Source organism: Pyrgilauda ruficollis, unplaced genomic scaffold, assembly GCF_017590135.1.
Source record: "Pyrgilauda ruficollis isolate IOZ18807 unplaced genomic scaffold, ASM1759013v1 scaffold56, whole genome shotgun sequence".
NCBI lineage: Eukaryota > Metazoa > Chordata > Aves > Passeriformes > Passeridae > Pyrgilauda > Pyrgilauda ruficollis.
Genome location: NW_024527266.1, coordinates 1,393,191 through 1,418,313, shown reverse-complemented (window position 1 = coordinate 1,418,313; position 25,123 = coordinate 1,393,191). Strand labels below are relative to the sequence as shown.

Below are 25,123 nucleotides of genomic sequence, written 5' to 3'. Positions count from 1 at the left end.
TCTTAAGCCAGCCAAGTTGAGCTCCCTTAGGAAGTGGAAACTTCATCAGGTACTGGTGGTCATTCTGTTAAATACTCTAATTCAGGAGATAAAAAGGGGAGCTGGTGCTTTGTGGGAGGAGGCCTGTGTCTGATTTTGAAAAGGCAAAGTTAGGCTGCTTCAAAAAGAAGAAATAATCCCTCACACCCCTTTCAGTTGTGTCAGGCTGCCTTTCTTGCTCCAGGGAGTGACTGTCCTACAGCAGGGCTTTGAGTATCCTTGCAACCTTATGATATATGTAGGTATGTATGTAAATGAAAATCTAAGATTTGCAGAAGGCAATAAATCTTGTGTCCATTTGCCTTGCAGAGTTTCTTATCCACAGGTGGTGAGTGGGTGAGTGTATTTGTTACTGGCAGAGCCTGTCGAATCTGTAATATACAATTGTTTTAAAGAAAGTGATATTGTAATCCAACTTTCTAGAATGTTTCCCAGTTATAAAAGTTTTAAAAGAAATGCACTTAGTTTTGGCTGCAAATTTTGCCAAGATTGGTTTTCCTGTCTGGAAGTCAGCATGGTTATAGCTGTTATTAGATATTAATTTTTTCGGATGGTGCAATACACTGGTCTTTCAGTCACTGAAGCTATTTATCCTGATGCCTTTATGTGAAAAATTTTGGTCTGCCTTTGTACCTTGCCTTGTCTTAGGAGTTCATGATGTAACCTTTTTTATTCAGATCAAAGACAACTTTCTGGAGCTTTTATTTTTAGATATTTATATATATACATGTATTTATTATTATTTTCATATTCAGTGTCAAATTACTTTTGGGAATGTGCAGTGATCCTTGTTTTCAGGATGAGCTATTATTCTTCCCTCCTACCTCACACCTCCAGTATGTATGACTTGTGAGTAAGCTTCCATTTCTGCCCTCTCATCTTTGAAGCTGGCAACCTTATCTTTTCCTTGTCCATATGCATATGTACATAGCTGCAGTGTGCCTGTGCTGTAGAAGCTGTTCACCACAACTTCTTTCAGGGGAAATTATTTATAAAGATAGGATATTCTGGTTTATGAGACAATTCCTTGGTATTATATACTATCTTGTGTTCTTATCAAATATGATTGTCTGCAGATAATCAGACAGTCACATATTGCAATTCTTTTTCATTAGCATGAAGATTTTGTGTTTATTCCTTGCTGCAGGAGGGCATCTGAGTATTTGAAGTGATAAAACTTAACTCTGTGCTGTCCAGACAGAAATGGTTAGGAATTATTTTAGTATGTTGTTTTACCATGCCATAGGTGTCAAAAGCAAGGGGCATTTGATCTTTTGATCCATGATATCTTGGTGAGTTTTATAATTTAATCACATGAGTAGACACAGTAGTCAGCAAGTAGATTGGCTCCTTCTGAGATACTCCTAGAAGAGGAAAATGTAATCTGTAATTCTGCCTAATTTAGAATTTGAGAGGTGCCTAGGAAAAGGGTGTTTTGTGCTTATGCCTGGTGTTTTGTACCTCAGAATACTTATGTGCCTTCATAAATGGTCTTATATTGTGGTCTTGGCTAGTCTGCTGTGATACTATTCCTTATCCTACTGTAAAAAGGAGGTTTTAGATTAATTGTGTTTTGGTCTAACAGTTCACTTGAGCTTACTGTCCAGTTTGTACACACAGTATTGATATGGAGGTTTGTTACAGAATTTTCTTTTGATAGTGGTTTATTCCACATGAATATGACTATTAATTCTTTGTTAGTGAATCCAAGTTAGCCCATGCTGACCTTTTCCCTTCTTTTCCTCAAAAGCATGCCTTCATTATAGAAGGCCTAGAGACTGCTGGGGAGAGGAGAGGAATTTGGTCTTTTTATGATAATACTCTGAAAGTCTGAATTCAGTAGAACAGGAAGAGCAGGAAGAAATATAAATGCCTTTCCTCAGCCACAGATGATTTTTTGAAAAACAACTGTTGTGCATAGGAATTGAGGGATGCGCCCTTAATAATGTGTCCCTGCTGGAGATGTATGTAAATGCCATGTTTTTAGTAGAATGTTAATAGAAGAATGGTAATAGGACTGTTAAAATTTTGGGGGAGTTTTCAGCCTACATTTTATGTATTAAAACCTTTACTGTGCCCAGTTGTGAGGCACTGGAACATGTTGCCCAGAGAAGCAGTGGATGCTCCATCCCTGGAAGTGTTCGAGGCCAGGTTGGATGCTCTGAGCAACCTAGTGTAGTGGAAGGTGTCCCTGTCCATGTCAGAGGGGTGGAACTATGTCGTCTTCAAAGTCTCTTCCAACCCAGACTCTTTCATGATTCTATGATCTACAACAGGTATATCTTAACAGAAGCTCCAAAACTGGTTTAGATGGGGAGGATCCTTTTGGAAGAATGGTGATATATGACTCCTTAAATAAGTCAGATTGAAATGTGTCGTCTTGTGCAGCAAAAATTTTTGCAAGTCTGAGGTTCTTTGCCCTGTGTGGAAGGCCTGCATTTCATAAATGGGAGATCTGTGTTTAAATTGAGGAGATACCTTTGCTTCTCTCACTGATTGCTTAAGCCATGACCTGACAGCACTGGATAGCAAATGCCTGAACCCCAGCTCCTTTCTTCAGGGGAGATGCTAAAGCAGTAATGACAGCTCAGTCACCAAGTGCAGTCAGTGCTCCAGGTATGACCTTTCATGCCTAGGCTCATGCTGTCTGAGCCAGAGTTGTGCTCTGACTAGTGTTGTCTTAGGTTCTTGCTGAAACATCTTCACTGAAGATACAGGACCTAGACAGTAGACTTACTCCCAGTGGTTTTCAGAAGGAATTTAATTCCTGATTTATGTCTGTGCATTTGAAAATCCCCCCCTCCAATCTTAGAAGTTCAGTGCTTCATCGATGAAGTTTTTCTAAACTATTGAGTTTAATTAAAAAAACATGATAAATAAATCACTAAAATAGACATTTTTTAAGACAATGAAGGAGGATAATGAATAATCAAATAGGCATTTGTAGTCATTCTGGTAGTTGAAAATAAAATATATTTGAAGGCTATTCCTTGTCATTTTATTACCATAAAGGAAGAAAAATCAAAGTTTTTGGAAGGCGGATTTGGTTAAATCCACATTCTTGCCCTCTGCTCCAGTAATTGGCATTGCATATGAATCTTGAAGCCATTGGTATATTTGAGGGAAATACAGAGTTCATTTGTCATCTAGACTCTATATCTCTGAGACAAAAGATGATTCAACTGGAGGTGTCACTGTGGTGCTATGCCTTTAGTTATGTGCATATCCTCACAAGCTCACATACATATATAAATATATAAATAGATAAAATGGAAGTATGTACAGTCTTTCATGTCCAAGTCAACATGTGAAGACATAATTTGACTCTTCTGACTTCACATGGAAGTTGCTGGGCAGAGCCAGGGAATCTGAAACCCATATAAGTAATTACATGTGTGAAACTATACAAAGCTATGGCAGATAAAAGCCACGGTTAGGAGGTGTGATCGCAGCTTCTGCGAATAAACAAACCCCAGATTTAGTGAGTGTAGGAACAAGCAGAGGGTGGTCTGCAGGTTTCATCAGTAATGGCACTGACTAGTCTGGTGCACCTGAGTCTTGTGTACTTGACCACTGAAACCTGAATGTGCATGTACCCAGTGCATGTCAGATGCATTCTACAGGCATGTTGCATCTGTTTGCAACCAATGGTTCAGGACTGTTGCAACCCACAGGGAGATTTTTGATGCTTTTTTTTTTTTCTTCTGGAGGGACAAACCTTGCTGGTATATTCTAGCTAAGCACAGTGGCTGGATGTTCCTTGTATGACCAGGTGACCCACCAGGTGGATGAGGATCATCCAGGCTGTGGATGTATTCTGCTTGGACTTTGATACTGTCTCCCACAGCGTACTGGAGAAGCTGGCAGTCCATAGCTTGGGCAAATATGCTCTTCCCTGGGTTCAAAACAGGGTGGCTAGGCCTAGAAAGTGGTGGTGGATGATGTCACATCTGCTTGGCTTCCAGTCACTCATGGTGTTCCCCAGAGTTCAGTATTGGGTCCAGTCCTGCTCAATATCTTTATCAGTGGTCTGGGTGAGGGTATCGAGTGTACTCTCATCAAATTCACAGACGACACTGAGTTCGAGGAGTGTTGGGAGGAGTGTTGATCTGCTGGGGGCTGGAAGGCTGTGCAGGGGGATCTGGACGGGTTGGATCCATGGGCTAAGGCCCAATAGTATGAGATTCGATAAGGCCAGGTTCTGGGTCCTGTACTCTGAGCAATCTGCTCAGAGAAGGTGTCTCTGCCTACAGTGGGGAGGTTGGAACTAGATGATTTTCAAGGTCCCCTTCCAATCCAAATCATTCTATGATCACAATAACCCCAGGCAGTGCTACAAGCTGGAGGAAGAGTGGCTGGAAAGCAGCCCAGATAGAAAAGGACCTGGGGGTGCTGGTCAACAGCAGCTGAGAACGAGTCAGGTGTGCCCAGGTGGCCAAGAAGACCAGTGGCATCCTGGCCTGTATCAGCTGTAGTGTGGCCAGGAGAACCAGGACAGTGATTTCCCCCTGTGTTAAGCAGTGGTGAGGCCACACCTCCAATTCTGTGTTCAGTTCTGGATCCCTTACTGCAAGGAAGACATTGAGGTGATGGAGCATGTCCGGAGAAGGGCAGTGGAGCTGGGGAAGGCCTTGGAGAGTGAGTCATATCAGATGTAGCTGAGGGAGCTGGAGGTGTTTAGTCTGGAGAAGAGCAGGCTCAGGGTGACCTTACTGCTTTACAGCTGCCTGAAAGGCCGTAGCCAGGTGAGGATCAGCCTCTTCTCCCAAGCAGCTGGTGACAAGAGGAAATGGCCTCAAACTGCACCAGGGAAGGTTCAGTTTGGAAATAAAAAAGAATTTCTTCACTGAAAGGTTGTCATTGCAACAGGCTGCCCAGGGAAGTGGTGTAGTAGTCACCGTCTGTGGAAGTGTTCAAGAAACAACTGAACATGGCACTTAGTAGCATGGTAATGTCTGGTCAGAGCTTGGACTTGATGATCTTGAATGTTTTTTCCAACTTTAATGATTCTTTGATTCTATGATGTGAATTTTGCTCTTATTCCATGAGTTCCAATTCCATGTCCTAAAGCAGTGACCAGTTAAAGGAGAGGCAATCCTTGAGCCAAGCCTTCTGTAAAAATTTTGTGTGAAGTCAAGGATTGCACACATGGCGACTCTGGAAAACAGAGCTGTATTATTAAACATGTCACTTTTTAAGAAGTTAGTTTAACTTGATTAAATTTATTCTGTGGTACTTTCTTTTTCCAGTTGAATTGTTTCAAGCCAAGTAGAGCTTGTGATTCTGAGCAAGCATGTTCACACAGTCCCTAAATGTAATCTAGTTAATCTACTCAAATTCCACGTGTAGTTAATGTGAATTGATTGATTTTTCTCAATGTCCCCAGGCAGACAAATCAGTCTCACTGACTTTTATCTGTTTACTGCTAGCACTGATTCCTGAAAGCCTAACTCCTACTGAGCAAAGTCAGTGTTTCTTCTGTGCTCTGTACCAACTTTTGTCCACAGAAGTTAACCAAGTGAAAATGAGTTACCCTTTATCTTCTTACAGCTGTCAGTTTTATCTTTAATATGAAGCTCAGCTGAATACCAAATTTGCTCCCATGCTCACTGACCTTTCCTCATCAGCTTACCAGGACAAAACTGAGTGGTGAAGGGCTAAATGGAAGATGCAAAGTAAAAATAACTCTAAAGTAAATGTAGCTGTTGAGAAACTATCTCCTTAATGAATTTTATGTAAGTACAGGCACATGCTTTAAAAAATAAGCAACATGAATATGAGAGAATCTTTGAAGCATAAAGAGAAACAAAATCACATTTGTATTTACAGAAGTATTATTTGTAGCCCACTCAATACCTGATTGCTCTGGGTCTGAAGATCTCTCATATGGAAGTAGGGGGTAAGAACAGCCCAGGCTATTTTTGCAAATGCTGCATTGTGTTTTATACTGTTAGGCTTCTTCTATTCCCAGTATGGGCTTTTTCTTCTGCGGTAGTTCTAAACTTCATGCTTCATTCTATACTTCATCAAGTCATCTTTGCAGTTGTGCTCTTAAACTGACAATTGGTTTTATTTTTGAATAAAGTAGAGAATATTATTTATCTTCATACAATGAGGTCAGAACAGAAATTTAGAATCAGAATTGCATAAAATTGTAAAATGTGCATCCATTTATACTAAGTTTTCTAAAATAACAGTGATGAGATGCTGAAAGCCAGAACTTTGCAGCGATGATGTTGATTGTATAGAATTTACAAGAGAACCATGAACAGTGGCAGAAACATGTAATTGACACTGTCCTTACTGGGCTTCATTTGTAATGTCTTTTCAATAGTGTAAAATTTCCTCACTCATTTCAGTTCATATTGTGTCTTTTCACCATTCATTTGACTGTGTTGCTGTCCCCTAATGGTTTTATCAGGAATGGAACTTAATGTGGCATACAATGTGTTGATGTTTGTTTCTTTTATTTGCACGTGATAATCACCAACTATCTCAGCAAAGATCTGGGAATAGTTTCTTCTAGCTGCAGCTTCAGAGGAAGTAAAAAAATAAATGTATTTGCGTGTGTCCTATGTAAACAAGCTTTTTAAAAAAATTATTTCTCAGCATCTGTTACAACATATGAAAATTATTTTATCTTAGAAGCAGATTTTTCAAGTCTGGAAAATTTTTCCTGCTGCCACTTCTTCACAGCTATTATTTGTGCCATTTAAAAGGCACTATTTTAACCAGTGCTTGCTGTACTAATTGTGAAAGGGAAAACTTTATCAGTGACTGCCATAACAAGCAGTGCTATCAAATAAAGGCACCTGAGAAAGTTCCCAGTTCTGCAGATTTGAAGCAGAATGAGTTAGACTTGCTGTAATTGGAGCACTGTGCATGCTTTAATTGTCATCTTGGTTAGATTAGTGGTGGAAAGGTGATGATTTTGGTAGTTAAGAAAATAAATGCTTATAGTATAGTGGTTTCCTGAGGTTTCTTTGGGCTATTTCATGGTGTGAATTCTAGATAAGGTTAGTAGAGGGTACTACAGCAAGGCACCTGGGGCATTGATACAAATCCTATACTCCATATACTGCTAACTGAACTTAGAGTCTCAGTGCCTTGCATTCTTCTAAGGACTGCATTCCCTTCATCCTGCTGATATAGTAGCGTTGGAGATGCCTTGCTGTGGAGTTTGTTTTCTCACATGTAGATGTTGATATCTGGCTTTAGTAAGAATTTGATATGTCCTTTCAAAGGTTAGTATTGCTGTTGAAAGCATAATAGAATATATCAGCTTTTAGGTCGTCTAAAAATATGTTATTGATTCAGAAACAGTAATACATATAGTAATATAAACAATATATAGTATAAAACCATGGTGATCTCAAGGTAGCTTGTGGAAACTCTTCATTAGAGTTTCTCTGACCCTTTTGGTTGAGGCAAAGTGTCTCGAAACAAAATCCCATTTAAGCAGTGCTGTGCCATGTGCCTCTCACCTTATTTTTAGACTTGGCTCTCCTGAAAATAGAAATGGAAAGGAGTGAAGAAAAAAGCCCCTCAAAATAGTAATAGCACAGATTATTTCTCAGCTTCCCCAATTATAAGCAGTTTGTGGACAAGTGTTCACTGTTCTCTGTCTAACACAGATAAAGCTTAGCAATCAAAAGCAGTTGTGATTATATGTTGTCACCTTTTTCTCTCAGTGCTACTCTAAATGTTGTTTAGATTATTGCAATCACAGATTGTTTTGGATCATTAGGGCCACAGTAAATGCTTAATTTTACTACCAGTCTTTTAACTGTGATACGCGTTTTGAAACCTGCAGGTTGTAACAGTCAGAAATCCCAACCAAAAATCTGAACCCTGTGCCTCTATAACCATGTGGTGAGAACAGTTCTTCTTGGAAAAGTTAATGACCTAATAAAAAGCAAATTTGGACATAGGGTTAGGGGAAAGCTAGCGTTATCTCAGTGTAGATGGGAAATGCAAACAACTGTAATATGACCAAATTGTATAGGTCTTGATCCAGAGTTACAGGTAGAACTCTTACCTCTTGAGTTACAGTCCACTGTATTTTTCTAGAAAAGCATAATTGTTTTTGATCTTAATCTGTCAGTTAAGAAAGTTAACAAAGAGTTTCTGTGCCACTGAAAATTGCACTGAAGTGTAATTGTAAACCCTATAGAAGATCAAAGCAGAGGAAGAAGTGCTATTTTTCAGCTCTTTTATTTGAATTCATTGCTTGATCATCATAAAAATTTCTACACTTCAGTGCCCAAATCTGTGCTTTTTCACTTACCTGGTCAAGGAAGCATTTCTGCACTCATTGTTGTCCTGTATAAGTACCAGGGCAACAGTCGTGGTTTAAACCTTCTAGCGTTCTATTTGAAATTAATTTCATCTTTTTTGTCAGTAATCCCTCCTGACTGATTACACATTTCTGTCTGTTTTAAGGCCATGTAGTAACTTGTCTGTATAAATACTTCCCATTAGAAATTGCTTTAAAAGTTCTGAATTATGTTTGTTGCCATAGCAATACTCAGTTAAAGATTCATAGAATGGGTTTTTATTTTCTTCCTGCCACAAGGGAATTCAAAAAGTAGATTCTAAATCTATTTCCTATACAGGGACTTCAGTAGTACTGTGTGCAGAAGAGATTGCTGGGAGAAAGGGAAGGGAAAAAGTGGTCCAGAGTTTAAATCTATTTCTGGAGCACTGATGGTATCTGCAGTGATGGGAAGGCTATGGCATTTGGTCCTATCCATTTGGGTTTCAGGGGACTTTGTCTTAAAGCTGTAACTAATATGGAAAAAAAGCACCTACAGAAGAAATCAGTGTTCTTTGCCCATTCTTGTTTTCCCACCTAAAATATTATGTGCTTGTATTTCTTTCTTTTGAAATTCAAGAATTGGAAATGGTGCCATTGTTATGTGGATTGTGAATGTAGGCTGGGCAAAAACTAGGCTCCAAAATCATCATTCATTCTTAATATCTCATCAATTGTCTTCAAAAATCTGTTTTGAGTAGTACCCCTGTCAATATCTAAGTTTTTATTGGAGCATCAGCAATTACAACCTTAGTAAGCAGCTGAAACTCCACACAATGCTGAATTTTGAATACCTGTGTTTAAATATAATCTGAATTTTCTTCCCAGTTTCAAGACTAGTAGGAGGCCTTTGCCTTGAATGAGTTCACACTCTTGCTGACTTTTTCTAGACTTAGCTGATCACAGAACGCTGTACAAAAAAAAGTCTAGATTAACTGTCTGTGATGTCTTGTTACTGAATACTTGATTTGACAAGTGTGGTAGTTTACAATGAGTTCTAAGTATTTTTATTTCTTCTGTGGAGGATTCTACCTCTTGAAGTCTGAAAGAGCTGTTTGAATTTCATGTGGTGTCAAGAGCAGTTGTTGTTTCTACATGCCCAAAGAGCTGTAGGAGTGTAAAAAAAAGCGGGGACGGTGTTGGAGTTAAGGAGGAAAAAGCAAAATCAATATTTTGTCTGTACCTGTTGATTACAGAAGTGAAAAATAGTGTAATATCTAGGTTTTCTTTTTTCTTTTCTTTTTTTGATTGGAAAATGTAAAGTTTGAACTAATAGTACTGTAACTCACACTGGCCTTGCTCATGTTCAAGCAGTGTATCTTTTTTCCTTTCTTTAATTGGAAAAAAACCTCTCAGCTTCCCATTGTTCTAGGAAATTCCGCTCAAGGTTTTGTAATGTTGCATTTATTTAAAGGGTTATTGGAGGTTGGGGGAAATTATTCAATGCTGCACTTCATGGAAGTTCCCCAGCTGCTATCAGAATCCATGTGCAAACGGAGAAATGAGATCAATCCTTGCAGCACACTCATGTAATTTTTAAAATCAGAAGGTTGCTAAAAAAAACATAGGATTTTTAAATAGATTCTTCTTATTTACTTCTGGGTTTTTGAGCTGTTGTGGTTCAATTCTTCAAGCTCTTAAAGCTCTTGTGATTTGGAAGAAAAACAAATATCAGGCAACTTGTAGTAATTGCAAGAGCTGCAACACTGAGATAACAAAATAGTCAGAATGCAGTTCCTCTTCACTAAGGCCGTAATTCTGCAAGTACATGAACCATGCATTCACTTTAGTAAAGCAAGCAATTGTGTAGAGAGTGGACAATTCTTGATGTTGAAGTTAAGCATCTGAAAAGGTGTTGCCAGGATCAAAGCTGTAAGCTATCTTGGTTTCAAGGGCTTCTGGGTGTTTCTTTAACATACTGACAATTTAGTGTACTCTGAACTCATAGAAGACCTATTGTCATTTAAGAAGTATGTGAGGTCCAATATTTGGCTTGTTTATAGAAAGTCCAGGAGAACGGTTATACAATAATCTTATTACAGAGTATAAATCTAGAATAAAAAATGTGAATGGGAGATGTTGCAAACTGCAGACAAGTCCATATTCTGATCTCTTCTTTGGTCACCAGTGACAGGACTCCAGAGTAAAGCAAGAAGCCAGGTCAGGGGAGATTTTGGAAAAGATGCTAGGAAAAGGTTCTTTCAATGTCTGGGCTGTGTAATGGGCTCCCCCGGGGAAGTGGTCACAGCAGCAAGCCTGACAGAGTTCTAGAGGCATTTGAATAAGGGTCTCAGACACATGGTATGACTCTTGGGGCTGTCCTGGGCAGAGCCAGAAGTTGGACTTGATAATCCTTATGGATCCCTTCCAGCTCAAGATGTTCTCTGAGTTAGTTTTCTTGAGCTTGGAGGTTAGCCAGTGTAAAGCATAGAAAAATTGCAGGTGGGATCTCCACACTCAGGCTGTGTTCTTCCTGGTTCATATGTGACTAGGAATTCTTTTCAGATTCCTAAATTCATCAATTGAAACCAAAGCTCTCATGCTACTATAAACTGCATGGGTGATTCCACATCAGAGGAAGGGAATTCCATGTACCTGTCTCTCTCTGCCTTGAGTTGAACAAGAATCTGGTTTGCTACCGAATAATTTTCCCCATCACCTAAGAAGGCAAACATAATGCTTCCTGCAAGTCTACGGTAATCATGATAAGCAGAAGAGTCAAATACTTCCTTGTACAGTGTTACTGTCAGGTCCAGAATTGCATATCATGGACCTACTTTCCCTCCAAAAAACAATTATGGGATTCAAACCCATGGAAATAAGTACTGGGCCTTTATTATTTAACTACTTCATCTTTTAAGATTTTATTTTTCCCTGCTGTAGTTAAAGCTGAAAGTTACTTCTTAATAAAAGTATAGCTCTTCATTCAGTGGTTTTGTGCAGAGTCTGTATGATTGCTGAAGACTGGGGGTCAGGGTTAAAAATCTCCATCACCTAGAAGACTTGGGAATAATAGATATGCTTCTCTTAAGTGCAACATTGGTTATGGCAAGTAACAATGTGGTCTTTGAACTGTAGGTACTTCCTTGTTTCTATTGTAGCTCTTCCTTATGATACCATCAAGGAGGTTTCTGATTCAGGCTTATGCTTTGAGTCCAAGAGAGGTTGAAAGTGGGAGGGAGAAGGGGAATAAAGACTCCTGGATTTTTGATGTTTCTGAGCTGGAATAAATGAAGTGTTGATACTTCTCAGGAGTGAGAAAACACTGTTGCTTATTAAATACTTTTAGCAGGCTTGTTGATGTAGTCACGGAAGGACTCAGGGAGATCATAAAAAACCAGAGATGTAATGGGAGAGGGAAAGAAGATGATGAAAAAGCAGACAGGGCAGCCAAAGAAAACAAGAAGGGAGAAGGATAGAGAAGGGCAAAGAGAAGGCATTTTTAAGTTAGCAAATCATCGTGCTTCTCTCTGCCATCTATAAATTAGTTTTGACAAAAATGTCTGATCTGCAGACCTCTCTTGTTCTTCGTTCCTTTGGCTCTCGGTACAGCTGTCGTTCATTTTCCTACATTCAGCTAGTCTAGAGGTAGAGCTGTTAGATTTTGCTAGGATAGCTGAATTCTTCATCAGTCATTCTTTGTGCAGTACATCAATAAAGAACAGTGAATTGAAGACTGGCATATTCAAATTGTTTTAAGAAAGTTTCTGCACTAACACAACTTGTGAGTCTGTGGTTTGTTTTAATGAGGTAAATAAAATGTGATGCTGGAATGGGATCCTATGTTTTGTGAATCACCTTGTTTTCAAGAGTAAAGGGTTGCCGAGTCATAGGTGCTGGTCATAATAAAATGTTACACAGAAGTTAAATTGCATGAATATAAATAAAGTAACCATTTCTATCTTAAAAATGGCTGAATTAGAACAGCATAATTTTAATAGAATGAAACATGGTGTGCAGTGTCATGGAACCTGTTTTGAAAGTATAAGAAGAGCAAGAAATATTTATCAGTTTTTAAAAAGTTTTAAAAGGCTACTAAATACTGTCAGTAGCTACTACTGATTAATTATTATGAATCCAGACATTCTTTGAATTCCATATCAGATATTCAGGTGCATATTCATGTACATGTGTGTATAGAAATAATGTATGTATATTTTTTTCTTTACTACATATCAGTTGTTGAAAAATATTTTTATTGGCTCACAGGAAAGAAAGCTTGCTGTAGCATTCACACAATATAATCTTTCTGCTGGCACATTTAACAAATGGAAATTCTAGAGCAGTATTCTAGAAGCTCATGGGAAGACGTAGGCATTTATTGTCCTGTATTTGATAGAAGGATTTTGGTAAAATGTGAATGAGGAACTACATAAAATTTAGCTGTGTTAATTTCAATTTTTATTACAGGTACTAGGGAGAAAAGTAACTGTGTCAAAAATAAGACAGTAAAAGTGGTAGGAGAAATAACCGCTTGTGTTTGAGCTTTAAAGCCTGATCCCTGAATAGCTGAAAATCTGGGTTCTTTTATTTTTCAGGTTTGTCATAATATCCTGGTAGATGCTGGGTAAGTGTGGAAAGGAGTTTTGACCTATTTGCCTTGATACTCACGTGATTAAATGCCAGCTTCCACAGCTGGTGGCTGAGGCAGCAGTTTATTGGCAATTGGTGGCAGCAATTTTGGATTCAACTTCGTCAATCAAACCAGGACCCTTTGTCTCTGTCATGTCACTTTTTTTGAGATGCACTGTGCTGAAGTTCCAGCTACAAGAGTCACCTCCCGGCTTGGAGGCAGCAGAGGGTGTTTCTAGTAAAAGAGGCCAGGCTACACGATAGACCAATTGTCAGCCATCCTCTGTACAAAACTGGGAGAACTACCAGCAATCCCAGAGGGAAATACAAGGGACCTGGCTATGGTTAAAATAGCTGAAAAATTTAGAGCAGCTAGAGGTGTGACAAGTAGTACAGCTCATGGAGTGTCCAAGCTCTAATTACTGTCTGTCAGAAATGTGTTTTGTTTTTCATATTTTAACCTTGTATGATTTGTAACCCCAGAAGGAGCAGACTCAGAACTTAAAAAACTTTGGAAATGTTGTGAAAATACAGCCACCTAGGGGGTTTATTTAATTACCTAAACCCTTTCTTTTGTTTCAGCCCAAAGGAACTTTTGTAGTTACGATTTTATAGTTGTGATAGAAAACAGGTGCATCATTAAGTGTTGGTCCTTATACATCTCTTTCTTAAATGTTACCTGTTACCTTGCAGAGCAAAACTGCCTGGAAGGCTGGCACATTTGTTACTTCCTTACTTCACCAACATGACCTGTTCATTCCTATTTTATGCAGTGATTGCGTTCTCTTCTTGCCTTGTCATTCTCAAGGAAAAGTTTGTGGTTGACTAATTGCCCAGAAGCATATGGTAGCTGGGCAGCTTCATGCACATTTCCTTGCCTTTGAAAAAGTTAAACAGCACCATTCCCATCTCCTCTTGAGGAATGTGTATTACTTTTTTCGGTGTATGAGAATGTTGCATGTGCTTAGAAAGGCCCTTGGTTAGTCGTGGGGCAGCCTCCCATGGTAGCTTTTTTATTTTTTGATGGGGCAGAAAAAAAGGAAGAGAATGCTTCTACTTGTTAATTGTTTACAAACACAAGAAAAATGCTATGTTGAGAGCAAAAGAGATGAATAGCAAAATGAATATTTGTTCACTGAAGGCTTTCTGGAAAAATTGGACAAATGGGAGAAATCTACATTTTCTCTTGTGCCTGGATGATTTTCTGTAGGTACACAGATTGTGGTAATTGGCAGTGGGGCTGCAGCCCAGCCTCATCCCCAGTGGGCTACAGCTGTGAAAAGCAGGTGAGCAGCATTGAAAGCAATGAGCCATGGAGTGCCCACTGACCCATCACCAAAGGGAACAGAGGGCACACAGGTGCAATGCATGAACATGAGGGGTATAAAAGGTTGGGCTAAAGAACTGCAGACGTTTGCAGTCTTCTGAAATGACATGTTACTCTGGATGGGCAGACACCTGAAGCCTTCTGATGTGGTAAGGTGTTATTTTGTCTGGACAAATGCTTAAAAAAGCTTTCTGAAATTTTACGGTGAAACTCTGTGTATTGTGGCTGTCTCAACTGTGACATAGGCTGTGACAATTTTCCATTCAGAAAAATGTTTTTCAGGATAGAAATTGGATCTTGGGAATGGCATGATTCTGGATAGCAAGGTGAGAAGATAATTAACTGAGCTATGTAAGGTCTTCATTACTTAACTTGATACTTGGTTATAACACAGCTTGGCATGCTTAGTCCATCCAGGATTCCTGGGGAAATTTGCCATTTCTCCTAATGCAGGTATGGTTTTTATTTTAACCTTGGGAGAAATAACAATCTCTAGAAAGTCCTGCTGTTTTGATACCCACAAAGCTAAATAGTACAGAGCTTTTAAAAGAGACTGTAATGTGCAACAGCAGCTAGGAGCTCAGTTCTGTCTTGGAGTGAGAAGCAGAATTATTCTGAAAAAAGATCTGTGGACAAGCAAAGGACTTGTCTCTGCTCATAAAATGGTAATCAACAGTCAGTGAAGTGCAATGTAAACCACTGTAGGACATGCCTGAAGTACTTTGCTCTGCATTTAATAATTTGCAAAACAGGACTTACTTATTTATCACCAATTCTGTCATATTTCATTTAGCAATTTGACTTTCTCTTGTGTCTTTAGTTTCCCTGCCAGATTCTGGAGCTAGGAGTCAGTCCTATTTTCCTTTCAGGGGGATTTTCTAGTGTGTTCTCAATTTGTTTGAACTGTCCAGCCAATTACTGCTGTTGCTGTTTTTTTACATCTGCTGTTTGTGTTTTTCATGAGGATAGTCAGTATAGCACATTCTCCATGTAGTACATTATCCAAATTCTTTTATAATGGAGATTGATTTTTAAGCAAAAAACTGGGCACGTGGCTTTCTTGTTACTGTTGATTTTTCTGGTAATACATTGTGATATTTATGTTTGTGCTGTATACTACTTTATAAAGTCTCTAATAATTTGGTTTGTAAGTACTATTGCATCCATTATAGTGTTATCAGTAAAGCATAAGATAACCAGGTAATTTGCTCATACATTTTCAGTAAAACGTGTTTTGTTCTTCATTGCTTCTTGTTTGGTTCTTAAAATGTTTCAGTTATGTGACTTAGTTATGTGTTGTGACTGCTCTAGGTACTAGATAACTGTGGAAAGAACAATATATTCTCATGTTTTCTGTGTGGGTAAAAAGAGATGATAGACATTGGCATGAAGTTGATCCTGGTTGCAGTCTGTGTATATAAACGAATTTGTAAAGAAGGGGTATGATGAGAAAAGGTAAAAAATGGGTTTGCTTATTTGTAGGCTTTCGTTTCTGTAGTTTGACAAACTTGTCTTCTATGCCTTCTAGTAAGCAACACTTCATTACCTAGATAGTTTGCATGAAAAATGAAATGTATTTCTAAATAAAACAATAAATACAGAATACTTGAGAAGTATCAGTTTGGGGTTCAATGTCTCTTTTTTTGTTTTGTTTGTTTGTTTTGGTTTTTTTCTGTGAAGAAGTACAGGCTACCCAAACCAAGTCAGTGGCATCCTCCAGCTCAAGGTTGTTAAGGTATTGGGTTTAAGACCCCAATTTAACCTTTTTTAAGCGCATGATTGTTGCACAGACTAACTCAAAATGTTTCTGCTCTGTGGGTTGTACACTAAAAATTTTAGAAGAAAAATTAGCTTTCTAGCAAATGTTGAACCATGAGATCTGTGAAAACAGGAAAGAAGATCCCAAAGGATGAGAAAGAAATCCCTTTAAGGTGAATATCCAGTATATGCAACCTGTCTCGTGGTTGAAGTGCTTTTCAGAATAAGCAGAAGTGTAGTTGTCTAGAGCTTTGTTTCCCAACATCAGCAGGCAGGAGAAATATGTTAAACATGGTCAGTGCCAAAAGTTCCATCTTGTCTGTGAGTCTGTTCTATGTAATTTACAGCAGCTTGATCCAAATTGCAGTTCATGGGCCAGTCTGGCCTGTAGCATGATTCCTCCCATTCATCCTCCCACCTTTTCCTCAAAGATGGACAGTGACTCTTCTGGGCTGGAGAGTCAAATGGATCTATTTACATAAAGGCAGCTCCTTGGAGCAAGACCTGCTACCACAGCAATACTGAATAAAAAGTGATGGGGATTAAATAGTGGCATGCCTCATTATCCATGTCTTGTGTGTTCCAGACACTGTTTCCCCCTGGAACAGTTCACAGCTAGGAGGTAGGAGTCTTGTAGTTGTGATCTGGAAGTTTAGTTACACAAGTGGAGTTGAGCAGATTTAAGTTATGGTTCTCTGAAGTGTGACTTATACTCTAATCTGAAAGAAACAGTGGTATAGATAAGGGTAGGAGGGTCTTTACTGGAATAAGGAGTAATATCTAGCTTTACATGGAGGCAGCTTGTGCAAGACTTTGACAGATTTTTGCTTTGTTTTTGGCTGAACACCTGTAGGGGTTGAGTTAACTCACTTGAGGAATTACTTGCAGTGTTTTCTGATTGGTTTCCACCTCATTCATGTGTCATTTATTCTGTGCTTAACACTATGTCCTTGATTAGTCCCATTGAGGCACAAAGAACAACTGTTGTGTGTTGAAATACCTTTACTATCGAACTAATTTTTTGGCCATGCCCAGAGCTACCCAGCAGCCAATCAGGACATTTGACAGCCAGGATGCTGGAAGTCTTTGCCTGTACCATTAGTCCCCCTTCTTCCCTCCCTGCCTGCATTGCTGCCTTATTGTCGGTTCTTCCTGCTTATTACCATCTTTTCTCATGTTGACTCTTTGGCTCAGAATTTCTCTCTGCTTCAGAAAGCTGTTCTTACCTTATATGTATTTGCAAATCCTGGTTTTCTTAACTGAATTCCTCCTTAAAACACACATCCTCTGCAACCCCATCATTGTGTGCATGAAAGAAAAGAATGTTATATATATTAAACTAAAATGTATCAATTTCACTGCCTGTTCTGTACTGAGTACCTAATTAATATTCCCTCTTTTTGTTGCATATTGTAAGTTGGTTTGGGCAGAGGTCATCTTTCAGTGGTTTGCCAAGTGTCGTGTAGGTTTACCGTAGTAATAGGATCCTATTAAAATTTAAGTTTTGCTTTTGATGCTGTAACTATCTTACAGAAGGGATCAATACCACAGTGTTCACTTCCAAGTGAAAGTTAGTTGTTTGTATTCTGTTGGATAACTTTTCTCAACTCCAATCTGTCTGCCATAATCTAGAACCCCTTTTCAAGGGAGATCAACTAAAATGAAGAGTTATTGCAGATGAAGAGAGAGGTGACTTGGCAAAGCTGGGTGAGATTAGCATACTGCAGGCTTTTTTTCTTTAGTCAATGCTGCAGTTTCCTCATTTTGTAAAACTTACAAATCAATGTAAGGATAAATAATAAAATTGTAAGTATTGGCAACTACAGCATTGTTTTTGGAATAATTGTGATGAGTATTTACTGGGGATTTTGTACTGCTTTTGACCTGGCTTACTAATACTGTGTTATATTAGCACTGCTGTATTCCTCACTGACAGTACTTTTCCTCCCCAGAAAAGTAATCTGAAACAAGCAAATTTAAGTCTGTCGATAACATATCCATTCTTCTGAGTTACCTCCTTTGAACTGCTTCAAATTAGTCCAGGTGTTCTGGGGTGTCTGCTATAGGGTATTTGGATGACTGAGAAGGACATGAGAATTTTGTGTAATTGTACTTTTTAGACTGAAAGATATTTAGGGAATGGAGAAAAAAGTTGTGTTGTACTGATTTTATATAGGTTTTCTCTTGTGTTGTCAGATCCCTTGAGTAATTATCCTGATAAATAGGGCACCAATTTTTTTATTTGCCAACTGTAGAGGTCCAAAGACTACATGATTGGTGTATAAAGCTATTATGTAAATCCTCTTTGCCCCAGTTTAACTTAATGCTCTACATATGGCATGCCTGGTAGGATGAGAATTCTGTCCTTACTCAATGCATAACTGTGCTGCTCTTGGTGTGTTGCTAGAATAGGAGAGCTGGTCAAGGGGTTTGTAAGTACTGAAGCAATCATTTTAGTTTTTCATGTACAGGATACAGATGACTCACTCCTTCTGTGTTTTAGCACTGACATGAGACTGTTCTGTAAATAGCACATGTTCAGAAATAGGACATCTCCCACCCCCATTAGCTATGAAATCAAGGTAATGTAGCTTTTTAGTTTTAAAACAAAAAGCAGGAGGCAAATTCAGCACTTGTGGTAATCCAGAATTGCAGTCTGAGATAAAGGAAAAATATATTTCCACTTCTTGACAAAAAGTTTGATTAGTAGCTATCATCTAGTAGATAAAGAAAAAATAAATAAGGGTGACTTAAGTTCCAAGAAGACTGGTAGGTGAGGGACACAGGGTTTTCTTTTATTCTTTTGAAACAGCACTTTAAGATTTTGCAGTAAAGTCTGAGAGTTTCTGAAAGGAAAAAAGTATGATTGGTGAAAGTGGTTTACAGGGTAGTGTCCTGGTAGCTGAAGCGTTTGAAGGACATTTTGTAATGCTCTATGCTTTTTATATATAGAGTAGTCATGTTGTGACTATGAATTCCTTGATTACACAGCTGAGAAAGGAGAGAGTCACGAGAGTCACACCTTGATTTCTCTCCTGGAAATTCTGGATTTCTGTCACATTTACCTGTGTCTCTCAACCTGGATACAGAGGAGGAATAAGAAAGAACCCAAATCAAAGAAGAGAAAGGAAGGCAAGCATGAAGCCCTGTGCCTGACATGGAATTAACTCAGCAGTAACTACAGGATGGGGGCAGACTGGGTGGAAAGTAGTTCTGCACAAGATAACCTGGGAACCCTGCTTGATGACAAATTGGACATCAGTCAGCTGATGTCCTCAAAGCAAAGCAGGCCAGTTACATGCTGGGTTGTATTAGCAAGAGTGTAGCCAACAGGGCGAGATAGATGATGATTCCCCTCTGTTCAGTATTGCTGAGACTGCGTGTACAGTACTGGGCCTGAATTGGTGCAACACAGCACAGAAAAGCCAGACTTGCATGTGTGTAGTGGTGAACTACTGATAACCTTTGAGTAGATTTAGAGGATTCTGATACTTAAGCAGATTAATATGAATAACAAGATTCTGTATCCCAGCTACCTGTGTTGATTGTGTACATGATTACCCTGACTCCAGAACAGAGTGTCGGGGTGGCAGCTTCTTTGTCAGCAGAGGACTGAAGTGCCTCACACCTACTGTGTTTTAGCCTAGGGTACAAATGTGGATACTTGTTGTTTCTCAGCAGTTGGTAAAAGTTAACTGCCTGCTTCCTGATAACCTGTGCAAATATTGCAGGTGAGAATTAACCTATTTAGTTGTACTTTGCTGCAGCACAGATACTTTCTGAATCAATTTCATGTTAGTATTTTCCTCATATAGTCACTGCTGTGGAAGAATGACCAAAAGACCAGAAGATCCAGTTTTATTTATGAAAATATACAGTATATTTAAAAGCTCCACAGCTGCTGCCTGGACATCTCTTTTACTACTTCACACATACTTTTGCTCAATCTCCATAGCCCAGTTTTCAGGTTGAAGGGTGTACCAATTTCACGAGTTCTTAAACTTTCTTCTCTTTTTTGGGATTAATTCAGTGATTCCCAGTGGTGAATGAGATTGTTCCTATTTATAGAATAGCCTTCAACACACATTCAGTGCTGAAGTTTGTCACCAATACAGAAGAGTAGATCTCTTTTTAAAGAAAGTAAAAATACAGAGTAGACAGCTCTCTAACTCTTAATGTAATGAGAGGATGAGAAAGGAAACATGAAAACACCGTACAAAAATGATTGGTGATTCAAGTGTAGTCTGCATTTGGCCTGAAACCTTAATGAACACTCTGCTGTTGTTTACAGTAAAGATGATAATGCAGGGTGGTGTATAGGGAAGGCAGACTAGCTCTTGGGAGCGGGTGTATGTATAGACATGAAAATTACCATTTCTGAGGTGAAAGCAAACTGCAAAGAATTTAATGTGTTGGAACTGAACAGACCTGGAAATCCCTACCTCAGAATATTGAAGTAACCAGCCCATGAAATTGTACATCTGCTGGTTAGGATTTTTTTAGAATTGCCAGATAAGAGGTTGTTTTATGTGGCTAGAAAAGGGTAGCTGTGGTGTCTCTCTTTAAAACCAGAGCACAGATATTCCCTTGACTGCATTCCACTTTTTAGTTTGATCTCAGTGCATTAGTTTAGAATGTATTTTGAGGAAGGGAGTGCTTACAGACATGGAGGTGAGCAGCAAATGATATAAAATGCATCAGGAGTTTAGCAAGAGAGGGACTAATACCACACTAATCTGCTATCTAAAATGGCAACTAATTTTTTTTTTTAAAAGAGCAGGAGTCTTTATTTGGATTTCAAAATGTGATGCCCTGTTACATGGGAAAATACTAGTGAAGATTAAAATATTCAAGTTTAGAATAAGGAATGAAAGGTGGCAAGAGAAATGACTGATGATGTGGGACACTGGAATAGCAGACAAAAGTGCTGGACAGGAGAAGATGCATAATATGGATAGCATGCAAATGCAACGCCCCCATTTATATGTTGGAAATACTGTTGTTTGAAAATGACCAATGAAGGGAAAGCATGGAATGGGGTTGTCAGCTGCAACGTTGAAGGGTTATGAACTGTGGATGTGATGCAATCCTAAAGGAGAGCAAATACGATCTTAAAAAGGATCAGGCAGGAAAGGTGTTTTTGCAAAATTGGGAAATACTGAAATCATTGTAGTTTTGTAACTTCCCTGCAATGCTGTACATCCAGAACACTACATACTTTGTTCAGAAAAGGTGATTGTAATGTGGCAGATGAGCAGAGGGGAGGTATTGCTTTGGCTTGTCTGGTTTTTGAGGTAGTGGCGGAGGAGTGGTATGCTGCCTCCTGTGAATGCCTTGTAGAGAGAACAGCACAGCTCTGGGAAGAGCTGCGTATGCCAAAAGGGAGTACAGTGAGGTCTAAAACACATTGCCAAAAATAATTTTATGGATTATGAGACATTTAAATATTTGGTATTCTCTAAAAGAGTGAAGATAGTATTTTTTTAAGCATGTTAAAAAGACTGCTGTGTCAGGAAAGTCCCTGTTAAGTTTGGGTGTTTTCTTAGAATGGACAGCGTTGCTGCTCTTGGAGAACAGAGTGTTTCTACTCTTTCTCATTTGATCTGGTGGCAGGGAAAATTACAGTTGCAAAGTTAGAATGTTACTTGGCTTGAAATGTACAAAGTAGATGTTGAGGGCATTATCTGGATAGTTGCATTATTTATTGCAGGAAACTCTTTTAAACTCTGAACTATAAACTGAGAGTTCTTGAATCCCTTCTTCCTAACATTCTAATTTGATGTTCATTCAGGATGGCTGGGAAGCTCAGATCTCTACTTTCATGACTCTCAACTAGTTGCTTTTTAGACTTTTGTCTGATACCTCTTCACAGATCTTCTGGGTTTTATATCAGTAAAGAGTTGTCATAACTCTGACTAAATTTCTCCCTCTTTTTTTGATGGTTCAGTTTTCAATCTCTTCTAATGTCAAAACACTATTTGTTCTGCTAACCACAGTGCTCAATAGTACACTGAGTATGGAATTTAAATGTAAAACAGGATGCTTCATAAACAGCTGAACTAATGAGGACTGATTTTCTATTGAAATGTATCCTGTTATCCTAATTTACCTCTCTACAAAACATTCACAGATCCCACTCATATCACCTACTTTCTTGGAGAATTAACAACACACAGGGTGGTTAGTGCAAACCATTTACATGCTAAAGTGTTGGATAAAGATTGAGGTGTAATTACCTTCCTTCACTGGGAATGCTCGCTTTTTTCTTCTTTCTGTGCTCTCCTAGTTGGCAATTTTCAAAAAACTAGCAAGAATTTCATCTATTGAAAATGCTGACACTCTGTCAAATCTAGGTGAAATTATCCAGAAGTTATGAATAGGAAATACCTAGAGAGACAAGCATTCCTTTTCACAAGAAAAGAAGTTGAAGACCTTCAGAGGAAACAAATCTGCAGTCACTTCAGATCTCAATCATACCTAATAGAAGAGGTGAAAATCTGTGTTTTCCTTCACAAATGATTATAAAAATACAGCTCTGAAAAAATCTTGTGAGGGGAAAAAAAGGTGATGCAAAAAGTTATGTAGTGCAGGAGAGACAAGTTCTGATTATGTCTCTCTATCTCAATCCTCTGTGCCAGATACTTGCAGGCAAGCAAGTATCAAAAGCCTTTCTTTGGAGACATTGAGGTGTGCATCTTATTTGAATCTTATTTCAGACAATAGGAGTAAAGGACTGACAGCCTTGTAGATATTTCCAGATGATTGGTAAAAGTGGAGGAGATCCTGGAGAATTGTAAAGGACTTGTTCTTTTTCCTTAAGTCTGAATTATATAGCTGGGATCTGGATCTTTGCTTACTGACATTGTTGCTGTATAACACTGAGTTGACAGATTCCACTTGATCTACTCTGTATTTGGTTAAACAGAATCTGATTCTTAGTTTTCACCATTCTGGTCAACAGACTCTCAATCAACTGGTCCATCTTTCTCTAAGCTAACTAAATGATAAAACTGAATGAAAGAGGACAGACACATTTTGAGATAACTGGGCTCAGGAGGCCTGCTTTCTCCTTTTTGCCACCAAAGTGGACAAGCTGTTGATGTTCTTTTAAAAGTCCTTATGATACATGACATATCTGATTTTTTTAAAAGAAATATGTTTCCTGCTCCTAAAAATACTGCATGTATAGTATGTATATTTTAAAATGTCAACTCATTTATTGACACAAATGTGAGCACAGTAGACTTAAACAGGTTGTGTATGTTCTGTTTAATACAAATGCAAACTGTATATACAGAATGAGAAGTGTGTATGTTTTTCTGTCATGTCTGTGCATAATTCCATGATTCCATAGGTGGGTTGGATGGCTTTGGAGGTGCTGAGACACAAAATTTTATTTTATGCTTCCAAATAATGAGATACTGTTTAAAAAGTTCCTATTTTTGGAATTCTGGATTATGTGAAAATGAAAATATTTAGACTAAATTTTGGTTACTTGATGTTTGCAGACCACATATACTTTCCTTGTTAGTAGAAACCAGTTATGACAGCAACTGAATCCTCCTTTTCCTATGTGCTTTGAATTTGTTGAAATTATCAAGTAACTTGTGCTAATTGGGACAGCTTGAGTATTTTTTTGCCCCCAAGCACTTTTCACAGCCAGAATAAGGAAAGCAGGAAACGTGACAGAGAGGATGTGAATCCTTTCATCCTTTTGGCAGGGCAGGAGCTGGATGTGAAACAATTGAACAAGGGGAGGAGTTCCTAGTAGTCTTCTTCACTTACCTATAGATTTCATATTTTTTCACGGCTGTTTCGGGTGTTGGTTTTGGCTGTAAAGAGAGCAGGTGTGGCTTAGTACAGTGTACGATACAATTCTTGTTCTCCTCCTAAATTCTCATCTCGCCTTGTCTGTGGATTTGCTGATGATCCTAAATGATCTCTGCCTCAGGCTTCCCTTCTGTTTGGTGAATGACATTGCTTTTAAGATGTAATGAGTAGCAGTCAGGGGAGGGCTTGTAGGTAAGCAGGGGAATTTAAACTTCATTTTTAGGCAATGTGTATGTGGCAAGGGGAAGGAACCTATGTTCTATAGTCTTGGGCAAGTATAAAACAACTATTGCAGAAAATTAGTTTTCAAAAATTCATTTGCTTCTAAGAACCAGGCAACATTATCAGTCTTGAATGTAGGTACCTCTACAATAGTACCATTGTTTATGACTTAAACTTGAGATTTTTCTTCTGTTTACTTTGCTGATATGTGTAAAAAGGAATAGGCATAGACTTTAACTTGGCCTACTTTTTATTCAGAAGGCTTCATTTTCATGAAGGGATTAAATTAAACTATATAAGAATAAAGGTAAAGGATGTATATACATGCATTTTGTTTCTTACAGGCTTTTTCATACTTTCCCTTTACTTTGATTTCACAGACAGCTCTGTATGAATGATTCTTGGAAGGACAGTGAAGTGGTAAAGGTGCTTTTTTCCATAGGATTGCTAAAAATGGTTGCTCAAATATGATTCTACTTCATGTTCTAACGGAAAACTTCAGTTGAAAATTATGATTAGAATTCAGATACGCCTCAGAATAAAACAGAGAGCAAAATGCTGTTTTCAGAACAATGATTTTTAAGAGCGCTCATTGGTTTTTATTCCTCTAGGTCAGTACCAAAACTGTTATCCTTTTTAGCAAGAGTATAGCTGGGCTTTTACTTAGCATTTCTAGAGATCTCAATTTTATGTGTTGTCTAAAGAAATACTAGGGTGGAAATGGAAGATTTTCACACAAGGATTAAACAAACCAACCCTGTCTTTTTATCTTTGGGAAACTGGCCAAATACAATGAAGGTTACCTGGATAACCTGTACACTGTCAGTGTAGTGCTGCCAGCTTCTCACATCATGCTTAGCTGATCCTGTGCACCTTGTTTTGGATGTCAAGTTTTCAGTGAACTGGTTTACAAAGTCTCAGATGTATTTTTGTAAGACTGCAGATGTCTAAAATTGGAAAAGTTGCTGTAGGTTTTGTGCACTGTAAGCAAGGATTTGTACAAAGTATATGTTAGCCATATCCAGTTTTGGTGTTCCCTACGTGCTGCACAGTGCTACTCA

General features: G+C 38.5%; 1 protein-coding gene across 4 annotated transcripts in view; it reads left to right on the top strand.

Moving 5' to 3' along the window:
• The window catches only part of LARGE1 (LARGE xylosyl- and glucuronyltransferase 1), a 279,159-nt gene that overhangs the window by 27,826 nt on the left and 226,210 nt on the right, over window positions 1–25,123 (top strand). Inside the window, exon 1 of one of the 4 annotated variants that reach the window (XM_041481416.1) lies at window positions 15,970–15,987. The exons of the other annotated variants lie outside the window; for them this stretch is intronic. The gene's annotated coding sequence lies outside the window, so the exon portion shown is untranslated. Of the gene's footprint in view, window positions 1–15,969; window positions 15,988–25,123 lie in introns of those variants that run through there. 4 annotated transcript variants of the gene reach the window in all.